The sequence below is a fragment of the Panthera leo genome, chromosome B3 (assembly GCF_018350215.1).
Source record: "Panthera leo isolate Ple1 chromosome B3, P.leo_Ple1_pat1.1, whole genome shotgun sequence".
In the NCBI taxonomy this organism is placed as follows: domain Eukaryota; kingdom Metazoa; phylum Chordata; class Mammalia; order Carnivora; family Felidae; genus Panthera; species Panthera leo.
The window spans coordinates 76,283,528-76,302,168 of NC_056684.1; the positions used below are offsets into that span (position 1 = coordinate 76,283,528).

The following is an 18,641-nucleotide window of genomic DNA, read 5'->3' on the forward strand; positions in this document are numbered from 1 at the left end:
ACAATTAGATAATCAAATCCCAGTCTGTGTGGAGTTCAATACTATGGCTGCAGACTGCACAACACCCATACTTCATGATCTATCTGTATGCCCATGGGAAAGAACCCTTTGAGGATGAACATTAAGAAAATCAACAAGCTGATCAGACATCCATTGTCTAGGTAGGAACCACAGCCACCTGGATACAGCATTGTCCAGAACATGGTTATTCATCTACAATTCAGAACAGGGCCAAAAAAACAAAGCCTAGTGATTCTAGCACACAAGGTCAAGGAAGCCTGAAAATCTGTCCAGAAAGACAGGTTCACAGTCAAGCAAAAAGGGAATTCTAATGCATACAGACAGGTGTACCATATCAGTCTAGTCCTGCTAGATAAACTATCTACATCCCTTCTCTCCTCTTCAGGATACTGCTGAGCACTGACTGTATTAGGTACCATTGTGATAAGCCACCTAGGGTTGAGTCTGGATCTTATAGTGTGGGTAAGATATAGGGAAAATCAGAAAAAGGGCAGTGATTACTAAAGGGATTGATCATGCTGCAGACAATGAATCACAAGGCTGCTGACAGAAAGCAACAACCCTGTGCAAAAGTGAACAACTTAGACATAAGTGGGCTGGAGGTAGAGAGACGAAATAATTTCTCTCAGCTCTTATCCACACAGCATCCAGCCCAGAATGTAGCCATCACTTTCAACTTGACCACTGAAGAATCTAAACCTATGAACTTTCAGAAACTTCCTAGAAGCTACTGACTTTAGGAGTGAATAGGCAGTAGAATAAGATTAATTTTCTGGACGCTATTATGATTCCATTTAGTCTAATCTTACTGTGTAAAACTTGTGGTCTCCCTCTGCTACTTAAGAGAAGAGAAACTCTTTTGCATGTTTCTCAGATTATAGCTGATTATTCTAACTCTCTAGGTGATTGGTGATGAAAAACTGCATTCCCCTGGACTCCCTGCTGGCCAAAGTGGGGTATGTGTGACTGCCAACACCTCTTGCTACACTTGGATTAATGACATATTTAACTGGCTTGCCTATGGATAAGGAGCCTGGCTGAGGTCTATCCTCCAAAATGTGCTGATTACCCAATAAGCCCCTATAAGGACAATGAAGTGAAGTGTCTGATGAAGTGGTTAATGCTCTTGAGATTTGTTATCTGAATAGGTAAAGGCTGGGGACAGGAGTTGTATGGGAATGGCTCCATCATAATGGCCTGGAATCTATGAATGTATACTTACAGGCCACACAGGCAATGTCTTTAAATGCAGCTAATGTGCATCTTGCCAGAATGCTTTGTGATCTTTTTGGAACATGAGAAAATGGGAGGCTTGTGAGGAGCTGCTATGGGGCCACCCCCAACTCACCTCCCTATCTCTCAAGGAGGCTACCAGGAGACAGTTTCTCATAGCCTCACAGCTTCTGATGAGCTAGCTATAAGGTTTCCTACCTCACCCTGCCCGACTCTCAACCCCTTAGGGTATAGCTACAGACTAAAAAGTATTTAGCTGCAGTCTAGAACTGGCTCCTCAGTAATGGGATATTCCATTACTCATACTGCAGTCATCCAAAATCTTTTGTTTTCATGTTGTCCTTTCATTGTGTGAGACAAGGACCTGGGAATGTAGTATCTTTGGCTTCTCCTCCCTTTGTTGTCTATGTTAGTAATAAACTGAATCTAAAAGCAGCTGTTTTATGTTTACAGCCAATTTTGTAGTCTGGTGTTGGCCTTGCCCTTATCTGCGTACTGCATGCTTGAAAGAAATATAAACTATGGTATATTCATTCTGTTAAATACTATGAAACAGTATAAATGAGTGAAGGCATCAACATGGAAAGATTTACCAGTCATGCTGTTAAGAGAAAAAAAACCAAGTATAACATGTTTGTCTCAAGCTTATATAAAAAAAAAAAAAAAAAAAAAAAAAAAAAAAAAACCTACAAATGGGTATACCTATGTATATATAGAAATTTGTTAGTAAAAATACATTTAAAATAATCAGAACAGATATACATCAAATATTTAACAGTTACCTCTGGGAGAAGACCAAAGGAGTAGGTAATAAGGCACTTGCACTATTTATTCTACATCAATATTACTTGAACTTTCAAAGTATTCATGAATTGCCCATGCAATCAAAAGAGATGATTAAAATGATTCTGAGTATATATTTATTGGTACCCATTAATAATTAAACTCTCTGTTGGGGGGGGGGAAGTGGATAAACATAAAACAAAAAAAAATATGAGCACTATGTGTAAGTAAATAAATATTAGAATCCAGACCTACCTCATCTAAATATCACTTCTCTAAACTTCAAGTCTGAATATCATAACAATAGCAACATTAGTAATAACAAAATCCAAAAACCTTTACTGAATATTTTATACCTGATAAGAACCAAGATTAAGCATTTATATGTACAAATTCTCCAAGACAGAAGCATCTGCCTTTGCTGGAAGGATACAGAAGCTAGAAGAGTATTTCTTACACAAACCAATCCCACATCTATCTTTAACTTCAAAAGAAAATCTTTCTACTCCTTTTTCTATATTCAAATGTGTGGAGATAACCCTTTCAGACTTCTCTTAATTAAATATACTTATTAATCAAATTTATTTCATACCATAGTCAACTATTAACTCAAAATCAATCATTTTAAGTTAAACGACAAGACTTCAAGGAGAAAACACAGGAAAAAACTTGCTGTTTGCAAAAGATTCTTAAGATACAAAAAGAAATATAAAAGACATTTATAAACTGAGCTTCATGAAAATTAAGTTTCTGCTCCTTCAAGGGCACAAATAAGTAAATGAAAAGGCAAGCTATAATGTGGAAAAGAATATTCAAAACACATATATTTGACAAAGAACTTGTATCCAGAATATGTAAAAAACTCCTGTAACTTAATAAGAAGAAAGTAATCCAATACAATAAATATGGGCAAAAAAATTGAAGAGAAGGGATAGTTGACAAAAGAAAATATAGCAATGGTCAATGAGCACAAGAAAACCTATTAGGGAAGTGCAAATTAAAACCACAATGTGATACAGATAGATACAATTTATAATTGCGAACATTTTAAAAGACTAACACTACCAAGTACTGGTGAGCATATGAACCATCTGAAATGCTCATATATTGACTGGTGGCAGGAATGTAAAATAGCACAACCTCTTTAGAATACTGGCAATTTCTTATGAAGTTTAATATTCCATACGATCTAGTTATTCTATTCCTAAGTATTTACTCAAGATAAATGAAAACATCTGTGTGCACAAAGATGTGAACTCAAATGTTCATAGCCATTTTATTCCTAATAGTCAAAAAATGAAAGCAACTTAAATGTCTGTCAATAGGTGAATGAAAAAAAAAAAAGCTACATATTCAACCAGTGACTACTCCTCAACAAGAAACAGGAATAAATTATTTACACGTGCAACAAGAGGGATGAACTTCAAAAACATTATGCAAAACAAAAGCAGGCGCAAGGCTACATAATATAAGATTCCATTTACATTAAAACTCTAGAAACGTCAAATAAATCTATAGTGAGAGAAAACAGATAAGTGATTGTCACTGACAGGAAGGGATGTAGGTGTGAGACGGGCTTAGGCGACTTGGGAAGAGGAGGATGGTCTGGCAAAGGGCACAATGAAATTTTTGGCATGGTGGAAATATACCATTTCCATCATGACTGGGGTGGTAGTTACATCGACCTATGTTATATATATAAGGCACATATGCAGAGACTTTGAAATCATCCTCATACAACATGTTTTTAAGGCTTTCATACCCTTTGAGGTAGCAGGTATTTCTTTTTGATATCCATATATCATGTATCTACATACATTTGCTGAGAAATTACTTCAAACAGATTTTAATATTATGTTCAAACTCACTCATTATAGAATTATTTCAATTTTCTAGATAAATATTTACAAAAAATATTACTAAATAAAACATGAATTTTTTTTTTAGATCACCTTTCATGCCATACGGTTCAGAAATCTTATTAGGATGTCTATTTCTTTTATGCTGGCTATTATATACAAACTACTGTTTAAGTAGATAACCTTGGTTTCTAACAAAATATGTATGATTCAGATATTGATTTTCCTACTCCAACTTTTCACACTTTAGATAGCCTATCAACAATATAAGAAGCCTTTCAAATGAAATCAGAACCACACTTTCTGAAATAAAGATGCGGCAAATATTTTGTTCAACTCCAAATACATTTGAACAAAGTTGGATGCTGTCTTAACTCTCATCTACTGTATGCAATCAGTAAAAAGTCTTTGGTGATTCTATTCTATTAGCATGTTTTCATTTATATTCTTTCCTTCCTTTCCATCTCTACTTACATTCCTATTTCAGGAGGCACTTATGGTTATTTTGTGGTAATGCAATGGCTAACCTGTTTGCAACCCACTGGTTGCATCCCACTGGCTTCAGTAGAGTCCTCCATGTTGCCAGTGGAATAATCTTTTAAAAATATCAGTATGTTGGGGCGCCTGGGTGGCTCAGTCAGTTAAGCATCCGACTTCAGCCCAGGTCGTGATCTCGCGGTCCATGAGTCCAAGCCCCGCGTCGGGCTCTGTGCTGACAGCTCAGAGCCTGGAGCTTGTTTCAGATTCTGTGTCTCCCTCTCTCTGACCCTTCCCCATTCATGCTCTGTCTCTGTCTCAAAAATAAATAAACGTTAAAAGAAATTAAAAATATCAATCTATTGATGAAAATCCCAGAATTAACATTATGAACAGACTATCAATATCTATAGGAAAAAGAAAAAAAAGAAAATAGAAAAAATATATATATAAGAAAAAATATACATAGCTTCTAATTCCTATCCACAATTCCTTCCTGGCCAGACCTAAATTCCAGTTGTAATGGTCTATTTGCAATTCTCTCAATCCTTCCTGTATTCAACTATTTGTGGCCTTGGTTCCTGCTAACTCCATTCATAATGAAATCCTTATCAGAAGATCTGTTTAAGTGTTAATTTTTTCTTTTCTATTTCCTATGTCATTTTCCCAACAAAATTAAATTTCTTCTCATTACTGTATGCTTTCTGAGATTAAGAATCCGATATTCTTGGGGTGCCTGGGTGACTCAGTTGGTTAAGCATCCAACTTCGGCTCAGGTCATGATCTCACAGTTCATGAGTTCTAGTGCCGTGTTGGGCTCTGTGCTTACAGCTCAGAGCCTGGAGCCTGCTTCAGGGTCTGTGTCTCCCTCTCTCTCTGCCCCTCCCCCATTCATGTTTTGTCTCTCTCTCTCTCTCTCTCTCTCTAATAAACATTTTTTTTAAAAAAAAGAATACCTAGGGGCGCCTGGGTGGCTTGGTCGGTTAAGCGTCCGACTTCGGCTCAGGTCATGATCTCACGGTCCGTGAGTTCGAGCCCCGCGTCGGGCTCTGTGCTGACAGCTCAGAGCCTGGAGCCTGTTTCAGATTCTGTGTCTCCCTCTCTCTCTGCCCCTCCCCTGTTCATGCTCTGTCTCTGTCTCAAAAATAAATAAATGTTAAAAAATAAAATAAAAATAAAAAAAGAATGCCTTATTCTTTATTTTTGCATGTACAGAACCTGGAACGATGCTTAACATATAGTAAGAATGACAAATGTTCCTTTAAAATCTTGGTAGAATGGACTACTCACTAGGAGCAATGTAAATTTTCAAAATTTACTCAAACAAAAATTAAATAACCAAAGAAATGAAAAAGTCTTTCAAAAACTTATATTCAAATGAGCTCTGAGCTCAAATTGTTTTATGTGATCTTTCAAACTAAATGATTTTCAAACTTGAAACTTCAAACAATTTAATGCTATAAAAATTATTCCAGTCTATACAGAAAAATATACCTGTAAATTCATTTTATTAATTAGCATAACCCTGATATTCCAAATGGAAAAGCAAGTCATACATTAAGCCAACCACACATAAATGAATCACGTTTATTAATATGAACATTTAAAAAATCTTTATAAAGTACTGGTAAATTAATCCAGTACTGTACTGAAAAACTGATATACTATAGTCAAATACAGTTTAATCCAGAAATGCAAGTGTGGGTTAATATTTGGTTGTATATAACTATAACACAAATATGTCAAAAAAGCAGGGAACAGGAAGATAATGAACAAATTACTTTTCTGTAATTAAAAAAATACCTATTCTAAACTAACAGTAAATATAATAATCAAGAAGAAAATATCTTGGACATTTGCATTAAAAATTGAAAGCAGCAATAAGACAGAAATAGAATCAAACGCATAAAGTTACTACTGTAAGCTAGAGAAAAAGTTACCATCACTTACGATTTCATGACTGTTTAGAAAATGAAGTAAATGCAATCATACTTAATGTAAAAGTTAATAAAATAGAAATTTAAAATAGTATCAAAATTTAAAAATTTTCCCATATGTGACAGGCTAAATAATGGCCTCTCAAATATCCATATCTTAATTCCTAGAACCTGTGAATGTTCTCTTATACAGAAAAGGGAACTTGCAGATATAATTCAATTAAAGATCTTCAGATGGTGAGATTATTCTAGATTGTCCAAATGGGCCCTGAACATAATCAAAAGGATTCTTATAAGAGGGAGACAAGAAGGTCAAAGGAGGAAGTACATGTGATGACAGAAGCAAGACCTTGTAGTGATTCAAGGAAGGGTCATAAGTCAAGGAAAACAGGCAGCCTCCAGAAACCACAACAGGGAAGGAAAGTGATTCTCCCTTATGGCCTCCAAAGGAAACAGCCCTATCAACACTTTACTTTAGTCCAATAATTTTGGGCTTTTGGCAACCATAACTGAAGAGAACAAGTCTTGTGCTGTTTTAAGACACAAAATTTGTGGTAATTGTCTAGTGACCACAGAAAACTAACACACTAAAGACCTACAAAAACCAGTTCAATACATAAATTAAAAAAAAAATTTAAAGGAGGAAATAGGAATGACTTTAAATTAAATAAACAACTAAGAATGATCTTAAATGAAATGTGTTGGACATCTGTATAGAAAAAGCTCTCCTGAGACAGAAAAGAAATAGTAATCTCAGCTCATATCTGAAATTCTCTAAGAATATCTTATGCAAACAAGTCAACAGTTTTAACATAATTTCACTAACATAAAAAACAGGAATACCTTATTTGGAAAGGATATTTGCAAAATTATTCTAAATTCATTAGGAAAAAGAAAAGGAATAATATACTAGAACAGTTGTTAAGATAAAGGATAATAAAATTAGGGAATTATTATCGTAGTGGATAACTCAAAACAAAAAGATACTATGAAACAATAATGAATAACATCAAATTAGTACAACAAAAGACCCAGAATAAACAACCCTTCTCCCCCAATCCCAGGAATACATAAAAATTTAGCATGAAAACAGTAAATGGTGATTACGTAAAAATTATATATCTAGCATAACTGGATTACTACTTAGAGAAAATACAGTGAGAACTTTTCTTCTGAAATATCTTAAAATAAATTCTACATAAATTAGAGAACTGCAAAGTAAAAAACTAGATCAAACCATAAGTAAGCATATATTTAACCTCAGAACGAAGAAAGTTATTTTCAGCACAGACATGAAAGGAAAATGGAAAATATCATAGAGCTGACTATATAAAAAATACTTAATTTTGTAGGTGAAAAACACCATAATTGTTTTACATAATTTTTTGATGGTGGGGGAGATGCAGATTGGGAGAAATGGGCCAAGATTTTAAATGCACATAATTATTGGGAATCAGAAAATCTGTTGAGAAACACACACAGACACACACCACCACCACCACCACCACTACTACTACTACTAGGAGTGTAAACTTACTTAAATCTTTCTGAAGTATATAAAAAAAACTTTTGAAGTATAGTTTGGCACTGAATCTATAAGCATTTTATAATACTGCATGTCTCCTATGACTCAGTAAATCCATTATTCTATGCTTTGTAATTTATAAGAGAATAATCATAAGTGAACACAAAAACTTAAATACAGTACTATGCACTGTTATTTATAGCAAAAAAGACTGAAACAAGTATGTAATAAGAGACTAAATATATTATAACAAATACCTAAGGTGGAATATTCTGCAAACCTTAATCTTTTTAAGACCTTAAAAGAACTACACTTGTGAAGAATGAAGAATATATATCATCTAAATAATGCACAAGGTATAATATTAAGTGAAAAAAGATGAAAAGCTCTATATACAGTATAATCTCTATTTTATAAATAAATGTGCAGTAAGATTAGATGAAAGCACAGAAACATATTTATAAGAGCTATTTTTACCTTCAATAACTTCTCTAGTTCTTGAAAATAAGTAACTTTACATTCAGAAACATTTTAATTAGAACACAGGAAAATGGAATATCTCCAGTTGAGAAAGTTTTTCTTTTCCTTCTAAAAGTAATGAAAAGGTAATATATAAAAACACTTCATGGATTTGACTCTATGAAAACAGAAAATTCTTCATGTAAAAAGTACAGGAATCAGAATGAAGGCAACTGACAAAAGGGGAAAAACACAAGCATATGGCACAAACAGCTAATATTCCTATATTATTCACCCTATAACATATATTGTGTGGTAATGTCCAACAATATTCTAGCCTGAGAGGTCCAAGAGTAAACAAATTCAGAGTAGACACCTACCCTCATGGTTCTTTCATTCTCATTGGAAAGAACAAGTAATAAGTAAGCAATGAGTAACTCCAGACTGTGATAAGCGCCAGGATGACTTTAAAAGCCTGGCGGGGGCGGGGTGCGGGTAGGGGTGGGGGGAACACAGGCAATAACGTGACAGGATGTGAAAGGCATGAGAAGGAATCTTATGGTAGGAAGCTGGGAACAGCTCTTCTAAGGAGGTAATATTTGAGCTGAAACACAGCCCACCATTGAAGACTGGCTGAAGAGGGATCCAAAAAATGGAGAATCGCAAGTGCCAATTCCATGAGGCAAGAAAGAGGTTAGAAATAGCTGAAGTGTCTAGGACATAAAGGACATGGAGGAGACTAATATAAGAATAAAAAAAAAATCTCAAAACCAAATAATTTGGGGATGTTTAGCTCTCTATAACTAATGTGGCCTTTCAAATCAATAAGGAAAATAACATCTCAAAATAAACAAGGCCAGAAATAATTCACAATTGAAAAACTACAACCTGTCAATATACACATTAAAATTTTAGTCTAGTGAGTAAGATATAATTTTCTACCATTCAAATTGGCAAGCCATCACAAATCATTATTTATATACAATGACAGTGAGGTAAGAAAATGATGAAAGGTTAATGTTATTTATACTAAGGAAAAAATAAAAATAGAGTGTAATTTAAATAAATTATGGTACATTTTTACCACAGAAAAGTCCAAGTCCATTGAATGATATTTTCAAGAACTACTTCATGTTTACTTATGTCTGATACTGTTGACAATACCCTTTCTAATCCATTCACAAATTCTATCAGTGCTCCTCTAAAATAAATCACCTCTCATTATTTCTACTGCCAAAAACTCTAATCCTAGACAACATAACTTCTTGAACTACTGCAAGAACTTCCTTATAATTACCTCTCCTAGACCCTCACTCCTTTTCCCTGTTTATCTTCCACACAGCAAGAGTAATGTCCTCAGTGCTAATCATCATAAAACTCAAATACCCAATGTCTTCACACTGTAACTATACTGTAATTGCAACTTCTTACTATGACCCATTTGATCTGGCCTGCATTATTTCAAAGACCTCACCTCCTGCCACACTCTCTCTTCTAACAATGTTCAACACACAACATTTCTTTCTGTTTTTCAACATGCCAAACTCATTCATATCCAAAAACTTTGTCCTTGCTATTCCTGACAACCGGAATGTGATTTTCTTCCTCCTAATCATTTAGAGCTCAACTCAAATGTCCTGTCTTTGAGGTTTCCTTTTGATATCCTAGCTAAAGTATACTCCTCCTCAATATTTTTTTTTATCACATGCATTTATTTCCTTCATAATATTTTTTTATTTATTCATCTATTTATTTATTTAGAGAGAGAGAGAGAGTGCATGTGAGCAGGGGAGGGGCAGAGAGAAAGAGAGAGAATCCCAAGCAGGCTTCACGCTGTCAACACAGAGCCAGATGCGGAGCTTGAACTCATAAACCATGAAATCATGACCTGAGGCCAAACAAAGAGTTAGATGCTTAACTGATTGAGCCACCCAAGTACCCCTTTCCTTCATGGTATTTATGCGTATCTAAAATTACGTGTTTTTAGGGGCACCTGGGTGGCTCAATCAGTTAAACATCGGACTTTGGCTCAGGTCACGATCTCATGGTTCATGAATTCCAGCCCCGTGTCAGGGTATGTGCTGACACCTCAGAGCCTGGAGCCTGCTTCGGATTCTGCATCTCCCTCTCTCTCTGCCCCTCCCCCCCTGCTCGTGCTCTGTCTCTCTGTCTCTATCTAAAATAAATAAACATTTAAATAAATAAATAAATAAATAAATAAAATAAAAAATTATGCTTATTTATTTAGTGTTATATGTTTCTCTCCCTCTTCACCAACAAGAATAAAAGCTCCGTAAGAGCCAAGACTTTCTGCATTCCCACCATGTAAGACAGTGCGTTGTATCACTAAAAATTGATTGAATAAATGGAAGAGTAAAAATAATTAAATATTATACAAAAGAATGTTAATTATATTTAATGTACTAAGTGACATGTAAAGCATAAATATCATATAATGTCTAGGGTATAAAAGCAACATATGGTTAAGTTTATATAAATCTGGAAAATAGATAAAAAAACCTATACAGGTTTCAAAATGTATTTTTATATAGCAAAAACAAAATTAAACTAATCTGAAAACTTATCATTTCAAAGAAATAACTGAGATATGAGAATATAAAAAGATGACTACAAAATTAAAAGTTCTTATGTACACATTTGTATGTGTATAATGAAAGATCTGGATAAAGATGTATACATACTAAGTACATATTAAAAGAAACAGGAGAGGAATAAAGAAAATATCAGACCATACTGATCAAAATAAAATTATAAACTGAAAATAATATTTTTCAAAAACATTTAAAAGGTCATCTTATTTCTATATAAATACTAACACTCATTCAAATAATTTTACAAAACACTCTAAAAGATCAGAAAAGCACATATTCATATTTTATCAAGTCTGAAATGAGAGCATCTTCATAATGTAAATTACCAGAAACCAGTGATTATTTTCAAAGATTACAATGAGAAGAAGCAAAAGGGAAAATAAGTTTTCTGTAAGTTCCAGCACAGGAAGCACTAATATAGGCTGTAGTAAAGTTACTCCTCTTAGGAGGCCACTGTAACCCCTTACTAGGATAAATCGAGATCCACAGTGGGATTGGTAGTTGGGGTGAAGACTTTTCCAAGATTTCCAAAGAAGCTCGCTTCCCATTTGTATTATTTATCTCTGAAAGATCTAGAAAGGGACTAATATAAAAAGAGAAGTAACCAAGACTTCTGCTACATTTTCAAGATGGCATATAACTATATGTATTTTTTTAATGGGATAGTTATAGCAAGAGCCTACACACCAGCATATATACTAGCATATTGGCAAGAAAATCTGTTTTAATATAATTAGTACAAAGCCAAGGGTTCTTAAGAGATTATTCAGAATTCACTTAAAGCACTTTTCTGGTAGTGTTAACACTAATAGGAGTATCATCAAGTTGGAACAATGCGTGATTCATTTTAACTGTGGCACTGGTCTGTGTTTTAGCAACCCATTCAATATTTTTAAGGCTTCAATACAAAGAATCAACTTCACAATTAGCTGAGTAAGCTTAGAAAGGATTTACTGAGACTATTCTCCATGGAAAGTACCAAGGTGAATATAATGTGGTTCCCATCCTCAAGAAAAATGTAATATAAACAGAAAGACAAATCTAGTACATGAATCTTGGCAAGTGATAAAATAATGAGCTAGAGTTTATCAATGGATATATAGAATGGAGCTTACTGATTCAAGATACATCTCAAAAGCAAAATAATTAAGATGTGAAAATAAATAGGATGACATTCAAGTCAAAGGAGAGGAGAGAATGATATTGTGACTCTTGGTCGCAAGGTATATACACTGAAGTCATAAGCAAGAATGATTGACTTGGAAGGCAGAATGAGAATAGAGAACTAAATATCTACTTTGGTTTCAGACATGCTGAATCTGTCATAGCCTGCAGCAAAGGGGAAAACGTGGAGCTAGCATTTCAGAAACAAGCATAAAAAAGAAATATCAATTAATGGCCAATTTCCTTATTATGTGCATGTATATCTATAATATAAGTAAGGTATTTTGCCTAGGACATTACATAGGCTTACATATAAAATAAAGAACTAGGTTTTGATGAATTTTAATGTTTATAATATTTACTTTTTTAACATTTTACTTGACCCACCAAAAGAGGGTTTCTTAAAGTCCTATACAAAACCACACCTGAAAACCAGAAATAGCCATTAAAAGGAAAAGAAAACAGAATAATGAATATTTAAAAGAGAAGTACATTTCAGATGGTATAGTTAGAAAAACTATATGTTTTAGCATTAATTTTCCTATTTGATAACTGATCCATACGAGATGTTTCCTAAAAACTCTCCTGGATTTTAGCTTTGTCAATATGTTCACAAAAACTTAGAAAAATGGAATTTTGTTCTTCTTAATATCAAACTTTAATCATAGAGTAATATTCACCTTAAACTAAGTAAAAAATTCAATAATTAATTTTACTAATTTTGTAAGGTAAATAGATATTTGAATAACTGTAGTGATTAGAAAGTGGGATAATGAATAGAAATAAACAGTGTTTCTTGATATCTAAAATTGAAAATCAATCACTTGGCCATCTTTTATAGTTCATTCCTTCTTATGAAAACACACAAAAATCTATTGGTATAAGCAATATGACTGCAGACAAATAATCACATAAATTACAATTTCTGGCATCTATACTGCTTGAAATTCAACTAGTCTGGAGATCTGTCATATTTACTTTTTTTTTTTTAAACTTTCAGCCTGAACCTGCTTGGAATACCTGGTTATCTTTACTTCTCATAGTTAAATCCGTCAATTGGAAAACTGGAATAAAATAAGGAAGAAAAACAAAACAAGGAAGAAATATTAGGAATGCAGGGAGAAATGGAGAAAACTGAATGAAAACCAGAACTGAAAGAATGAATGTGCCTAAGAACAGACAAAGAGCAATAACACCGGGAGACAAAAATCAAAGGCATAAAATATAATCCTTACCGCCTCAAATATTTTTTGAAATATGGACAGAAATAAATAAGAATGTAAATATTAATTACTTAACAATAATTTTACAAAGTTTAATCTCAGTGTTCAGAAGAGATTAATTTACCAAATAATATATGAAACACATAATAGAGACCAAGTGGCAAGGGGTTCACCAATAAGTCAGTGGCTATCTAAAAAATGCTCTCAATCTAGTCAGACAAATTTATAAGTAATACAATAACACTTCACACAAAGTATTTGTGAGAACACAGTAGACAGAAGTTATTCTAACTGCAGGCACCAACAGAGATTTCCCCTAAATTGGTCATCAAAGACTGGGAAGGATTCCACCAGGAGGAAAAAGTAGGAAGGACATTACAAACTCACAGTATAACCTAACACAAGGCACAGAAATATAGAAATGGATGAATGTTCACAGAAATTTCTAGAAATGCAAGCTGACCATTATGGCCATTTTCTTGTTTTCTCAGTTTCAGATAGGAACCAAAGCTGACAACAAAAGGTTCTAAGTACTATACCTGAGGTAACAGCTCATCTATGCAACATTTGGAAAAATGTGGCCAAAAATTGCTCAGGCATTGTTTAATCCATCACTCATATAAAAAATATAAGTATATACTGGAGGAGAGGAGCTTACATTGTTTGAGGAAGAAATAGAACAGCGACCCACTCATAGTTTGGCCTACGTCCCTTAGGATACAGGGCATTAAACGAATGATACAGGAACTGGACCTAGGCCTAAAAACATCTAAAGGCAAGAGGTTAAGATGCCCTTAGTCTGGGGCTACTACCTTAGAAATAGCCAATTTGAGAGTTTGAAGTAAAGAATTACATTTTCCAATGGGACATTTTCCAAGGACTCCTGGGAAAGGAATTGGCGTTGAGCCATTTTTAAAGGAATTCTACACAGAGGACTGCAAAGGGAACAAGATAACCCCAGAAGAAAGAGGTTCAACATAGACTAGAAAGTCAGAAACTAAGGATAGTAGTCAAAAGAAGACCAACAAAGGAAGTCTCAACTGTATCAAGGAATTACAACTGGGGTGTCCCCCAACAGTGGGAGTCTGATAAATCCAGGAAAGCAAAAAAGTTAAACTTCCAACATGCCTTTATTGCCAATTAGTTCTTCATTTCTAACATTAAACTTTGGAAGACCCACCAGGAGCAGCATGAGAAGCTGGGAGAAAAACTAAGGCAAAATGACATTAATACAAATGTCCACTAGTTGACATGTCTCTACTCAGGTTTGTAGGCCTTCTTTATTCCTTTTTAATCTTTAAAAATTCTTTTAAATGCTTATTTATTTTGACAGAGAGTGAGTGTGTTAAAGAGAACATGAATGGGGGAAGGGCAGACAGAGAGGCAGAGAGAATCCCAAGCAGGCTCCATGGTCAGCACAGAGCCCAATGCAGGTCTCTATCTCATGACTGTGAGATCATGACCCAAGCAGAAATCAAGAGTCAAAAGCTAAACCAACTGACCCCGGCACCCCAAGCCTTCTTTAAACAAAGCTGACATAAGCGAAAATTTTCACATTGGATGAGAATTTGGAATTTTAATTTCATAGCCTTCTTTTTAAAAAAAAAAAGTTATCTGAAAAGTTAGTATATTTTCAAATGCCAGGGAGTAAGCAAAGAAAGTATTGAAGAGAGAATGAAAAGAACAAGAGAAAGAAAAGAGCAAGAGGAAGAAGAACAAGAGCAGAGAAGAGATGGACACTTGAAAAGCATGTATCGAGAAGCAGAAAAGAAAATATTCAAGGTGGGATTTCAGGTGCCATGACAGGAAAGAATAAAGTAACTTTCCACTTGCACCCTGGTGAGTTCACCTCTTAATAAATCCATTAAGAGTGACAAATGGTGAGTAAAGTAGTCAATTATAAAAATGCCGTAATTTTGATCTGTTTATTATGGAGCTTAAAATCTATCCTATAAATACAGAATTAAACATTTTTTTAAGGAGTATGAATCATGTGTTATGAATTTGTTTAGGGAGAACTTACATCTATTTATAAAATGCTCACTGTTTCCTGAGTTGCAGAAACTCTTAAGTACTGAGTTAAAGAAGTTAAAGGCAGACTCCACTCTCAACGAGTTTACAGAGGAAACAGACAAGCACAAAGGCAGTAATAATACATGAGCTAACTGCTAGCATAGGAACGAGCAAAGCCCAGAGGACCATATATATACAAGGGTCATCTAACAGGAGTATAAGAGGTTAAGGATGAGTAGGAAATATCTTAGTTAAGGAGAAATCTGTAAAGGAAGACCTGAAGAATGAGGTTGAGTTACACAGATGATAGCGGTCTGGGGAAAAGGGGTGTGTGAGTAGTTGGAAAGAATGTTGCAAGCACACAAAGACCCAAAGAAGGCATGACATATTCTAAGAACTGCAAAGCACTTGGCATCAATTAATCAATATATGCAGTCTGCAAGGAAAGAAATGAGGTTGAGGACATAAAGAGGGAGTCAGATCACATGCACAGAATATAGATTTTATCATAAGATAAAAATGAGGTCCACTGAAGTTCTACTAACACTCATTTTTTATATACTGCCTATCCAGCATATGCAAAGCACTTTCACATGTTTTACTGTTTTTCCTCACAACAACCCTGTGAGGTAGGTGTAATGATTTCCTATTAACAGATTAAAAAAAAAAAAACTTACAGTTATTAAACAATTTATACTTTATTTAAATAGCTACAAAGTGGCAGTCAGGATTCCAGGCCATGCTTCATAAAGTATATCACATGCGTGCACTTGAACGCGCGTACACACACACACACACACACACACACAAACACTTTTACCTATGTAAAACACTTTACCTATGACACATAGAAATTTCAGGGATTAAGCAAATTTTAGGTAATAAAGGTATGTTAACTTACTATTAAAGAGATTTGCGGCATAGTTCTTTATACAAATTTAGACTTTTAAATTTTTCAACTAATTAAATGTACATGAGAAATATCTGCAAAATTCATAAAAAGTGGCTGGACTTAACTGATACGTAACACATGAATATCAAAGACTGAGGTAATTATATGAGTATTTTAACTTCATATAACTGGTGTGAGGTTCTTTGAAAAAAAAATTCCTCACATTTGTTTCTATATAAATTCAAAATGCAAATATTATTCAACGGATATAAATTATATTTCGGATGACAGAAGATAATGTCTGAATACTAAAGTTTATTAAATAAACTCAAATATTAACCATTTAGTATAAAAAGAATTGTCCACCTAATGTGAAATTACAAAATCATTTCCTCATTATTCACAATGAAACATCTGAAAGTGTTTCATTTTCCTATTACATGACAAGATTCTGCTCAAACAAATTTGATGAGACAAATAGTTTTTTAGACATCTGGGATGAATATAAAAATATGCCTTTAATTGAAAAGACAGAGGATGTTATTTTGTAAAACTGAGGAGAGCATATGAGAATTTTAAAATATGGATTGAAACTCTATATGAAAATGTTCTTTAAAATTAGTTTAAATTAAGTAAAATCTACACCAAAAGTACATTTCCTTGCATTTTATTTTCTCATCAATTTCACTATTTCTTCAGCTGGTGCTGTATTTCTTTTTAAAGCTTCCAACTGAAAGGTATATGTTGTCAGAGAACATTATTGCCATAAGTCTAAGTACATATTATTAAGTATTAAAAATTCATTTTATCTACATACTTCTCTCATTTTTCTATTTCAAACAGAAGATTATAATGGGGGAAGATGGAAAAAATACAGGTTTCTTTAAGATTTCGTTAATCTTGATCTAGTATTTACTTCTGAATTCAAACACTATTATATGAATATAAATTATATAATAAGCCCAACCACAATGCTGGTCCTGCAGAATAATATGAAAACCCTTCCCTTTGAGAAACAAACATTCAAACAGAGATAATAAGTATCTATAAGATACTTTACGCAATGAAGGTGATTTCTAAATAAACTAAACAAATGCTCCAAATATACATTTTAACTGAAATGCCAATATTTTCCTTTATTTTTGATTATACAAGTAGTACATGTTCATAAAATTCATAGAATACATAAGTATATTCAATAAAAATGAAAGTTTCCATCTAATTCCCTTTTCCAAATAACATACGTTGAAGTATTTTAAAGTATAAGATTCATTTGGCTAAAAACTGAATCTATTAAGTTGCTAAACTTACATCATCCACAGAAGGTCTAATATATAACAACTCTGTATAATTGAAAATTATATACTCAGATATGCACAACAGGTATAGTTTGCACTTTTCACCAAAACAGTATATAAAGCATATGGTCTATTCTGTCAAATATATTAACTTCAGTTATTAAGATAAATGAGATGAAGCAATACTTACAATTACACTGTTTGTAGAAAATTCAAAAGAACCAATTCTAGCAAATCAAATATTACATATACTGATAAAATACCTTCTTGCTAAAGATACATAAGTACATTATATTATGTCTAAACTATATTCTTTAAAATATGAATGTTTACTTCTTTAGTGCTTTGACTGCTGAAAGAAGTATTAAGTCTAAGTAAGAGGGAAAATCTCATTAAAAAGTTAGTTTTTGGTAATATTTAACTGCATTCCACTGTGAATGTAAAGCTTAGTTTTTAAAAAATTTACCAGATGCCTCTATGATGAACAGGTTGTTGAGAATTTTATTTATTCTCAAAAAAGTTTATTTCAAAACAGCGAGGTAATTCCACTAACAATTAGAGACAGTTAAAAATCTTTGTTGGAAATCAGACCTCTTCTTTTGACTCTAAAATACCATCACTCGGCATTTAATTAACACAAATAATATTCTAACTAGAACAAAGTCACTTGCACCAAAATATCTTGGTTACACAATGTAAGGTACATTCTATATACATAGAATTCTACCCCTGAGTTAAACAGAAAACACGTAAATAAAGGGTCTGTAGAAATAATTTCTTCCACCCACCTCATTTTACAAGTAAGTAAACTGTGGCCCAGAGAGGCTTTTATCTGCTTTCATTGAGAATCTATAGGCATAGAGATGTACACAAACATCATTTAAATTATGATATAAGTTAAAGTTACCTAAAACAAATGACACTATATTTCATAAAATTAAGACTCTGTGAAGACTAAGAGATCCTAATTTCTCACCAGAGAAATGTCTACAGATGCACACACACACAAAAATAGATAGTAAGTCATATTATTGACTAGAAATTTTGCAAAACAATGAAATATAACAATCCATATCATATTGTTTAACAATAGACACAGGAGCTTCTAACGTTATTTTCCTATCCTATAAGGCATAAACATACCA

General features: G+C 33.4%; 1 protein-coding gene across 9 annotated transcripts in view; it reads right to left on the bottom strand.

The window, feature by feature from the left end:
* NOVA1 (NOVA alternative splicing regulator 1) overlaps positions 1–18,641 on the bottom strand; it is a 149,266-nt gene that overhangs the window by 81,179 nt on the left and 49,446 nt on the right. Inside the window, exon 2 of one of the 9 annotated variants that reach the window (XM_042942883.1) lies at positions 18,285–18,345. The exons of the other annotated variants lie outside the window; for them this stretch is intronic. The gene's annotated coding sequence lies outside the window, so the exon portion shown is untranslated. The remainder of the gene's footprint in view (positions 1–18,284; positions 18,346–18,641) is intronic. 9 annotated transcript variants of the gene reach the window in all.